Here is a 12,185-nt window from a genome sequence, read left to right on the forward strand (position 1 = left end):
GTCTGGGTGAGACCCCGTGTTTTGACAAGCTTCTGGGTTTGACCTTTACTCCTGATCTTAAATGGAACACGTACATCAAGTCTGTTGCCAAGGTCGCTGGAAAGATGGTGGGATCCTTCTACCGCTCCAGAAGATATCTCACTACTAATGCAATTCTCTATCTATATAAAAGCCAAGTACGTCCAAGGATGGAATACTGTTGCCACATCTGGGCAGGAACTGCTAAAAACAGCCTATCCTGCCTTGACAGAGTACAAAATAGACTTCGTGGCTTAGTGGGGGATGCCCTTTTCTCTACCCTGCAACCTCTCTCCCACAGAAGAGACGTTGCGAGCCTGTCCTTGTTTTATCGTTATTTCCATGGCAGATGCTCGTCTGAACTCCAATCTCTGGTCCTCCCTCGCCAATCTTTCACGAAAAACACCCGTCTAGCTGAATCCACTGTGAAAAATTTCCCCCACTCTATATCTGTGCCTAAATCAAAACGCAGATTCCATGAACAAAGCTTCTTTCTTAGAACTGCACGCCTGTGGAACTCTGTTCCGTCTGCCTGCTTCCCTCCGGACTACAACTTGGTTGTCTTCAAGTCCAATGTTAACAAATTCCTAATGAACCGTCCCCTTAAGTAAACATATCAGCAAATCTCCTCACTAACGTAATGTACTTGCAATAACCCTTATCTCTGAGTGGCTTCCGGGCCTTGATAAGTGGTGATCACTGTGTAAAAAAAAAAAAAAAAAAAAAAGCCCAAACACTTTTAATTAAAAAAAAAAGTTTGGCATATTGTATATTTTTGTCTGCTTAAATCGCATTTAAAAGTGTGGAAACTTTTTTAAGGTGGAGGTTTTATTTACAAGAACACGTTAGACTTTTTAATAATAATAAAAAGAAAACATTTGTAAATAAGCCTCTTAAAAAAAAGCGAAAACGCGCAAACACCACATTTGGAACTGCAAAAACTACTGTTCCAAATTGGCTCATATCGACCGTCTAGATCGCTTTTCTATAGAAAAAAATGTAAATATCTTTTATTCTGTAAAGTTAAACTACTACAAAATAAATAGATTTCAAACTACTTAAAAAAACAAACAAAATAAGCCATATAGGTAGAAAAAAAAGTAATAACATTAGTCGTGTTGGTAACTTCAAGGCTAAAAGTCCGAACACTTTTAATTAAATAAAGTTTGGCATATTGTATATTTTTGTCTGCTTAAATCGCATTTAAAAGTGTGGGAATTTTTAGATTTTATTTACAAGAACACGTTAGACTTTTTAATAATAATAAAAAGAAAACATTTGTAAACAAGCCTCTTAAAAAAAAAAAGATAAGCGAAAACGCGCAAACACCGCGTTTGGAACTGCGAAAACTACAGTTCCGAATTGGCTCATATTGGCCGTTCTAGATCGGGCATGCGCACAAGCAAACTTCACTAAGAATGTGTAACTGTGAATTTCGCAGCTCCAAAGCAAAGTTTTGCTTTTATGCTTATATGAGTATGGGGACAATTATCGACATTAAACTTCAGGATTATATATATAATAATTAATAGAATATATTATCACATAGAAAGAAAAAATAAACGCATTCTTTTTAACGTGTATCGATAATAATGAGTAGAAATGACTTGAGGGTGCTGCAGTTCCACAGCTCCAGGCACGAGCCGCCACTGGTGAACATTGATATTCAATATTTTCCACAAATTTTCAATTGGGTTGAGGTCTGGAAACTGACTAGGCCAAATAAGAACGTCAATTCCGTTATTTCTAAGCCATTCTTTGGTTAGTTTGGCGGTATGCTTGGGATCATTGTCCTGCTGAAACACGAAATTGCTATTATGTCCCAACAAATCAGCAGATTTCTGGACGTTTTTCTCCAAAATCTCCCTGTACATACGTCCATTCATTCTACCATTGATGATTTCTAGTTCACCAGTACCTTTGGATGAAAAACACCCCCATACTATAATCGAACCACCGCCAAACTTTACCGTAGGAATGGTATTCTTTTTGTTATAGGCGGTGCCATTTTTACGCCATACATGTGTTGCTGTGTTTCTTCCAAAGATTTCGATTTTCGTTTCGTCTGACCAGATTACACTTGTTCCAAAATTCTTGGGGTTGTTTCCCATATGTTTTAACATAATTCAAATGTGATCTGACATGTTTAAGCTTCAATAATGGAATTTTTCATGGGGACCTTGATACAAAACCTGCACGATTTAGAACTCTACTGATTGTATCCTTGCTCACATTAATCCCAGCTTCTCTGAGGTCGGTTTGAATTTCACCATGAGTAAGAAAAGGATTTTTTTTTTGTACCTTTCTGCTTACCCACCTTGATTTGTTTTCGTTTAATTTCCTTGGCCGACCACATCTCGGAAGATTTGCAACAGCTTCACCAGGGTTTTTAAACTTTCTAGTAACGTTTTCAACTGTACTAAGTGGTAGATTAAGTTTCCTTGATATTATTCGATACCCTTTTCCTTCTTTGTGCTTATCAATGATTTTTTGACGAATGTCTATTGACAACTCTTTAGTTTTAGGCATTTTTATAAATGAACTGATTGACTTTGAAGGAGTGAGCCCAAACTGGAAGAATTTTATAAAATTATTTTAATATGAAGCTCTCTGATTGGTCAGTGATAACTCGTTTGCATTATTGCAACACGCTAAGCACAAGTCATTTAAATTTATTTCAGAAAAAATTTTTTTTTAAAGTGTATCCAATACTTTTGTTTGTTAATTCATATTTTTCCTTAAATATAAACTTTCTAAACTTTGATTTTACTACTCCAAATATTAGTTAGAATAGTAGTAGGAATATACTGACCAAATCTTAGATAAAACCTTGAACCCTAATTAAAGTTATGAAGAAAAATGTAATGTATCCAATACTTTTGCATGGCACTGTATATATTAATCGACAATATTGATCAACTGCTGAGGAGCCATGCTTAAATATACTGCTCTATTTTTAATCCCAGAAACAGTGTTTCATGGTAAAAAACTGATGATCCCTGTCAGAACATTGGTACTATTATTTGTTCATGTAAAGTAGAATTATTCCGCGATATGGGAGATTAATTGACTTACTGACAAAATAATGTTCCAACAAAGGAAATTTTTTTTTTTTTTTACAGTTTTAAAGGTTTTTAAAAAACTTCCAAGACTATATATATATATATATATATATATATATATATATATATATATATATATATATATATACTAGCATGGGTGCCCGGCGTTGCCCGGGGATTTGGAGATGTATGTTGAGCAAAAAAAAAAAAAGTGGTCAATTTGTTTAACTTTGACCCCTATTATGACCTCTTGAAAGTTATTGTTTTGGGCTCAAATCCAGTTATTAAGTTAGATCCATGTCCAATGAACCTATATTAAAAATTTCTAGTGTTTAGACCCAAAATTGTTCGAGGAGTTTTGTAGAGTTCTCAAAGGTCAAATCGTTGAACTTTGACCTCTTAATCGCCAAATTTCTGGCCGAAAACCGATCACATCGATTTTCCCAAATATCAATAACCTGTATATCACACTTTGAGTATGAAGACTTAAAATTGACAGAGTTATTGCGTAGGGAAATGTACACACACAGACACACAGATACACAGATACACAGACAGACACTTTCACTTATATATATATATATATATATATATATATATATATATATATATATATATATATAACTACTTAATTTACTCACATAAAATTAATATACGAAAGTATACATTTATGCGTAAACTTTAAGTATTTACTTCAAAAGTGCTCAATACGTAGGTAGACCTAGTTAGTAATTTATAAAATATATATGGCGATTAAGCTACACTAAATATTCCGCGTTTCATCCACTCTAGGACTCTTCAGGCTTGCAGGAATACAAGTTTATTGTAATATATATATATATATATATATATATATATATATATATATATATATATATATATATACATAGTAGTTTATAAAATATATATGGCGATTAAGCTACACTGAATATTCCGCGTTTCATCCACTCTAGCACTCTTCAGGTTTCACAAATTAATTGCCGTACTGAAAACGGGATTTTATACACTTATATATTTATATATATATATATATATATATATATATATATATATATATATATATATATATATATATATGTATGTATATAAAATATCTTGTGTATGGTTGCACGTGTTTATGTATGTGTATGTATGTGTATGTGTGCATATTATGTATGTGTGTATGTATGTATGTGTGTGATATGTATGTGTATATGTGTATGTATGTGTACATATGTATGTGTGCGTGCGTGTATATATATGTATGTATACCAATGACCGTCTTCGGTGTCGTCTGCTTGAGCAGGTGAATTCGCCGGCAGGACTAAATAAGTAATTTTCGGGCTCATGGACTTTCAGTGTTAGAGGGAGTGGCACTCGTCTGACAAGACGTTGCAATCATATATATATATATATATATATATATACAATTTATGCAAAAGTAATCTACATAAGAGAAGTAATCTCTTTTACATATTACATTAAAGAAAATTTAATAATTAATAATAATTAGCTCCATCATAATTTTCTTTATTAGTTCCACGTTATTCATGGTTATTAGTAATAGAATTCTTTAACTGTTCTCTTTATAAATATTATTTAAAGTTGATTTATTCAATTTATTTTAATTCAATTCATATTTAATTTATTTTTAATTATTATTAGTAGTTAAGATCAGTTTGATTTAAAACGGAAGTTAGCTTTATTTAAGCTATGAGAGTTATTTCCCCTTAAACTTATGAGAGTTATTTTCCATTTGATTTTCATAGATGAAGATAGATATGTTTCAAGCTTCAATAAATCCAACATGTGTTTCACTTTCAGGAAAATCGTAACAAGTTAGGATTTTCGGTGTATCTTAAATAGTATGTGACTAAACCCTTTGCCTGGCAATATGTTTTAACCTAACAACACCGGGTATGAAGCTAGTATATATGCATCAGTAACCTAAAGTAATACTGTAATCTTACAAATTTTCATCCCGGCGAGTAGAACAAATAGCCCCAGTGAATTTCTAATTCCTCAACTTCTATTTCATCATACCAAGGGAATATGTAATTATAAGAAAGATAATATTCTGAAGAGAGTTAATATATATCAGTTACTGAAATTACCATTTTTGATCCCGGACAATGCCAAATAAAGCAAATGACCTGGGCAAATTCCTAAATTTTCACCATCCCTTTCATTTCAACATGTTAAAATTATTATTATTTTTTTCTTCTGCCTATCCTACTTCGCAACCCTATCAACGTCTAACATTCTATCCACACTGACATAGTCCTGAGTATAAAGATAAATTACAGCCTGTGGTGAGAACCCTAATTTGAGAGTTTAAAGTAGTGTTAGCGACACCTTAGTTGGCATTACTCACAGTTCTACTCTGAAAGTTGAGGATACGTCCTCAACAATCAGTCCAACAGAGTCTGTGTCATTTAATCTATGTCATTTTTTTTGTCAGACTAAAAGTATTGTTTTGCTTGGTAATGTAAGGAAAGCACTTCTTGACCATATCGATGAATCTTTAGTTCTGCAAATATACTGTTATATTGTTTAGATTTAATCTTTCTTTGAGGACATCAGATTTGAACTTGTGTTTAATTGTATCATTTTTATATCATTTCTCCAAATGCAACACATATCCTCAACCCTCACTTGCTAGTAAGGGTTGAAAAATTTGTTTTAGAAAGGGCAGCCCTTCCAAGATTTGACTTCTTACTTTGAGAAGGGGTTAGCCTATTGCTAATTGATTTATATGTGTGTACATGTGTGTTTGATAAACTATTGAATTTATTATTATAAATTATGGAATATCTATTTTAGGCAACAGAGTGAGTAACGTGAGTATATTATCATTTTTCTTTTGTAAAGTTTATTATTTGGAAAAAGGAAACAGTAAAAAAGTACCATAGAAAAAAATATGAAATTAGTGCTATATTTATTGCTTATAATTATTATACTTACCAACAAGACCTCCCTTGTAGCCAAGTGGTTAGAGTAACGAACTATTAACTAAATGGTCATACATTTGATTTTGGCTTGGGATCAGTGTTAGTCGAGCTGCACTGAAGAGCTGTTATACAGCAAAATATTTTGTCTGTGGATAACACTATTTTTTAATACATTAAGAATTGTTACTAAATTGATTGAAAACAGCATTAAATCACTCAAAAAGGGTTGATATACCGTAAAATACAACAGGCATACCCTTTTGACCCCTTTTGGCATTCATCTATTTATAAGTGTTTCTTTTCATCTCTTTGAATTCAGCTATTTCCTACTTTATTCTATGAATAATAAAAATCTGTCCATTTCGTGTTTCTTTTTTAGTTTTGATAAATTTTATATAGGGCACAAATTATCGGATTATATATTCACTTGAATATTAATGAATTCAATCTAATGTAATTATTTTCTTTGCTTTGTCGTGTTCTGTTATTGTTGTCTGACAATTGTTATGGTTCTTCTTAAAGACCATGCCTCGATACATACAGGCACACACAGACACACATGCATGTGGAGAGACGTACACAAACGGACGTACATTAACAGATGTTCACGTACAGTCATACAAACAAAGGCATCACAAAAATGCACACACCCCACACAGACGGGTATGCACATAGACATATAGACATGTGCATACAGAGAAACACAGATATGCACACACACACACACACACACAGATCATCATCATCATCATCATCATCATCATTATCATCGGTATAACGTCCGTTTTATATGGCTTTTAGAAATTGACTTTTGATGTAACCTATCTTTTGAGAAGTCTTTATTCATTCCTCTCATATTTGAGCCTATTTTTATCTTTATTTTTAAAACTTTTTCCCACGTTTTCCTCGCATTACCCATCCATATCATTGTCATATTTTTCTCCGTTTCACTTCGATACTTCAATTATACTGCATACACATGCCTGATAGACTCTTCGCTTGGTTGACAGTGGCGACACTCTGCTGGTTAGTAATGACAGAAGTTTCCTGAACCTACTCCATCCACTCCTAATTTTTGGGGCAATCATACAAGCACCTGCTCCACTTTATTCTCTAATGGGATCACCAAGGTAACAAAACTTCTTGACAACCTATATATATATATATATATATATATATATATATATATATATATATATATATATATATATATCCTCAACCAGACGTTTCTGTGGCTCAGTTTGGTTAAATGAAAAAGAAACAAAAATGAAACAAATGTTTCTAATATGCTCTATTTCCCAATATGTGTGGAATCACAATAATTTGGATTTTACCATTTTCTGTGTAAATATAAAGATTGTCTGATTTGTCGACTCTAGAACATGCAGTATATAATTGTCTATTTGAGAAGCAATCAGTGTGTATATATAAGCCACACAATTGTAAAGATTCTCCCTAAGCTTTGTTAATGGTGATTGAAAACGCCAATCGAATTGGGAATTGCAATCTCTAAAGTGAAATGGCATATCCGCTGGAATCGTAGGAATGCATCGAATGAGGATAGCTTCACCTTTGAGTGGCCTTATCAAGATTGTTGCGTTTATGATGTTGTCATTAAATTTTTTATTGCAAGCCACGTGCCATTAACATTGTTAATATTTCTTATAACTAACACATTATTTTTCAATTGCAATACGTGTGGTGGCGTCACTAGTAAATCTAATGAATTTAAAAAGTAATTAACCGCTTCATCTGTTTCCATAATAGTGTCGACGAACTTTTATATGACTATATCACTTTGAATGTTAAACTAAATATATTCATATAAATTTCATGGACGTCGTTGTTCATGGCTGCAAGAGTAGCTAGTTCACTCAGAACTGAGATTCTTATAATTAATTTGAATATATGGAAATACGTTTTTAACCAATTCTAATTTTGATGTCACTAAATTACAGAAGTTATGAGATAATGAAATTGACAATGAAATTGACAATGAAGTTGAATGAAATTGACAATGAAATTGACAATGAAGTTGAATGAAGTTGACAATGAAATTGAATGAAGTTGACAATAAAATCCGCCATAAAATCAGATCAGCCGTCAATTGTCTGGTCCCAATTTCTAACAATGGATGTAAAAATATTGTTTTCTGATCAATCATTTACCAACTGGACACACATAATTTTAATTAAGTTTAATGTTTTCAAACGTCACCAAAAATTAAATTATTTGAGGCAAGCATTTATTTCATCTGCTGGAGTTTATCAACGTATCACAGGTAATGTTTGCCCGAAATCTGCAAACAATATTATTGCATTCTCAAACAGTTTTACATTTCCATACAAATCTTGAAATAATTGCTCAAGAGTCCGAGTGGTTTTTTGTGCATTTATTGAGACTCCATTTTTGCATGCTGAATGATAATTTCAGTGAAGAGCGAACCGTTCTTCAACCTGGTAGTAATTTTCCAGCTATTTCCGATGATGGAAAAGCTAAGGCTATGTTATTTTGTGATCAAATGGTTGCCAAAGTCAATTTAATTAGGAAAATTTAACTAGTTCGTCCTGGCGCATTGAAGAAAAATGTTTATTGAATGCTGTTATTGCAAATTTGCATTATTTGGTTGTAAATGTTTCTTTGCCCATGTGGTAGTCTTCGACTCGATCTCTTAGTTTGCATCCTCCAAGTGATTTTCTACTCACATTCTACATGTAATACATAGGCACATCCGAATAAAGCAGCGTCTTCACAAATGCTTCAATTTGACATAACGTGAAAAAAGTTAATGTTCTAGCCGGTGGATTCAGAAGTATTTGTTGCATGTTTGAAGCTGTAAAGTAAACGCATTGTCCATTTTCTCGATGTACTGCAAAGTGAACAATATCTGGATTTCGTTCATGAATGGGTAATTAAAAAATTAATTGACTGCTGCTTATGTATCATCCAGCTTGATATTGTGCAATTTCATTGATATCTATGACTGCATTCTTATCATTTCCTTGTGTTAGCAAGCCCAAAACTGTCTCATCGCTGCTTTTATTCAGGTACTTACAAATGAATTTAATCGACTTAACTGAGTTATAATATCTCACGTTCATGTGCGATTCGTGGGCTTTTGATAGCAAAGAGGAATAGGGAACAGTCTACTGGTTATCGATTTCGATATCACCATTTTGGCATTTGTATGGTTGATAATTTATCGCCATTTCCTACTAATCTTCTTCTGTATAAAAGATATCTATCAGTTCCTGTGTTAGAAACTAATGCTTAAGGCTATCATTTAGAGCATTTTCTACTTATCATGCATGGTGAATTCAGATTCAATATACCACATGGTCCATGTATTATATGTTTTGTAACAATTTCATGCAAATCTTTATCGATGTTAGCTTCAAGTATTTCAGCACATATTACATTGTCGATTAGAGCCAGATTAGTATGTGTGATTGTGGCAATTCTCTCTTTTGCCATTCCACTGAATACATCCAGCGGCACACAGACCCAAACCCGTTACCATGAAATCTATTAGCTTAGCTTCTGTCTAAAAACACGTGCTGCGATATCCTGCCTATCCACTAATGACTCCACAGGAAGTAAGAGTTGTTGTATATCATCCCAAGCTAGGTTTCATGTGAATGTAATAAATAGGTCACGGTGCCTAGTTTGGTCTGATTTAATTTTTGCATATATATCTACGATGTATTGGTGAAACAATTGGCGGCATTTTAGAAGGTGATTGTTTCCATTCTCTTGAATCATTAATCGGGTTGAATAATATTTTATTGACCGCATTTCCTATTTGTTTCGTCAACACTGACTGGATTTATCATGATAACAATATTCGCACGTGTTATCCAGCTTTGTCAGCATAAATAACAATCTTGTATGTATTAGATGGCATCATTTTTATTTCCATTTTGAATAGATGCATTAAATTGTTTTTATTATGAAGCAGCTCTTAAAATTGGGAAACAATTCTTCTTTATACCGGTTGAAATTTCAATGTGCATTCCATTCATCATTGCTATCACTGATGAAATACATTGGGATGCATTTGTAGGAATTTATGTTGCTACAAAAGCAGAAATCCAACTTTATGCTAAATTTGTCCTTTTTTTTACATGGTAGTCACCACTTATCAAGTCACGTAAGCCACTCGAGGATAATGGTTATTGCATGTATAGTAATCAATGGGATAATATCGTAGTAATCGTTAGTAATGGAGATTTGATAAAGTGTCTTACTTAAGTGGGCAGTTTATCAGGAATTTGTTTATGTTGAACTTGAAGACATCCAAGTTGTACTTAGATGGGAAGCAGACAAACGGAACAGATTTCCACAGGCGTGCACTTCTAAGAAAGAATCTTTGTTCATGGAATCTACGTTTTGATTTAGGCACAGATAAAGAGTAGGGAAAATTATTGACAGTAGTTTCAGCCAGACGGGTGTTTTTCGTGAAACATTGGTGAGGGGGGACCAGAGATTGGAGCTCAGACGAGCACTTGCCATGGAAATAACGATAAAACAAAGACAGGCTCGCAACGTCCCTTCTGTGGGAGAGAGGTTGCAGGGAAGAGAAAAAGGCATCTCCCACTAAGCCACGAAGTCTATTTTGTACTCTGTCAAGGCAGAATAGGCTGTTTTTAGCAGCTCCTGCCCAGATGTGGCAGCAGTACTCCATCCATGGACGTACTTGGCTTTTATATAGATAGAGAATTGCATCAGCAGTGAGATATCTTCTGGAACGGTAGAAGGATCCTACCATTTTTCCAGTGACTTTGGTAACAGACTAATGTACGTATCCCATTTCAGATCAGGAGTAAAGGTCAATCCCAGAAGTTTGTCAAAACATGGAGCCTCCCCAAGAAGAGAGCCATCAATCTCAATTGATGCCTTTCACTTTAAAAGTTGGCATGAATTGAGCTTTAATGATTTCTGGTGCAAATGACGTCATTTCGAAGCATGTGTTGTATTTCCTGATGTTAGATAGAAAATGCCTTGATTTTGCAGTATATCCAACTAGCAAAGCTTTTGATTGTTCTGGTGGTTCTTCAAGTTTAGGCAGTTTAATTTTCCAGTGGTACAACAAATTCCTTTTGTTTCTCCTATTAATATCATAGCTTTGCAACAGAGACACAGTTCAGTCATAGTACCTATGATAACATAGCAGCTCAAACTATAATCATTAGCAGGATTGTTCCGGAATGAAAGGCGATCCCAGTCTCGTAATTGTTGAGAAGGGTTAGGGTTAGGGTTAGGGTTTAATGCTGAGCTGATGTTTGTTGTTGACGTCTTTCATTCCACTGCAGACGAAGCACATTTGAAGATGCAGAACGTGATTGCTGCACCTGCAGTCGTGCATCCTCAAGTCTGGCTGCACATCTTTTCGTTGCTTCATTAGTATGTATTTGAATCATTCCTTGCTTCTGTGCTCGTTTGCTGATGCCTATTCTTCCTAAGTTTGACTGGCAACGACGCGTCCCACTTTTTCCGCTCTGTGAGTACGACGACTTAAGTTGTATCTTCTGTAGGGCATTTAAACTATGAGAAATACAACAAGAATTGTACTTAATGTTTACCAAAGATTAAAGGGCAAATGTAAGGGATCAATTTTGCTATGAACATGAAACATGTTAAATAAATATATTTTTGTCGATTTTTGTCTGGTTAAGACTTTAGTGTCTTATCAATAATAAATCGATGAAAAAATGAAAAGAATACTTTTTAAAGAACGCCTGTCGTTTATTTCCCCCCAAAATCAGGTTACAGAGCTAGAGTCACAGGTATAAGTCTCTTCCAGAAGATCATTTGTAGAAATGGAATGTTAAAACAAATATTTAGTATATTAACAAAATAAGTGGGAAATCAATAATAATTCAGTGAAAAAAGTAAAAAGAAGAATAAGTTTTAAATAAGCAGAAATAAACAAAAAGAAGAAAATGGGAAGGATTGATGCCGATTTGTTACATGAAAGTTTAGTGTCTTAACGATAATAATTTGATGAAAATAAGCAGAAAACTTTTTAATGAACGTATGCCGTTTAAGCCCACCCCTCATAAAAAAACGGAACATATTTAGTAAACCAACAAAATAAATGGGATATCGATAATAAAAAAGTTTAAGAATAAGTTTTATATGGGAAGTGCTTAGATCCTTCACACCCAAAAAAGTA

The sequence above is a fragment of the Euprymna scolopes genome, chromosome 31, assembly GCF_053919585.1.
Source record: "Euprymna scolopes isolate OS-2025 chromosome 31, ASM5391958v1, whole genome shotgun sequence".
NCBI classification, from domain to species: Eukaryota; Metazoa; Mollusca; class Cephalopoda; order Sepiida; family Sepiolidae; genus Euprymna; species Euprymna scolopes.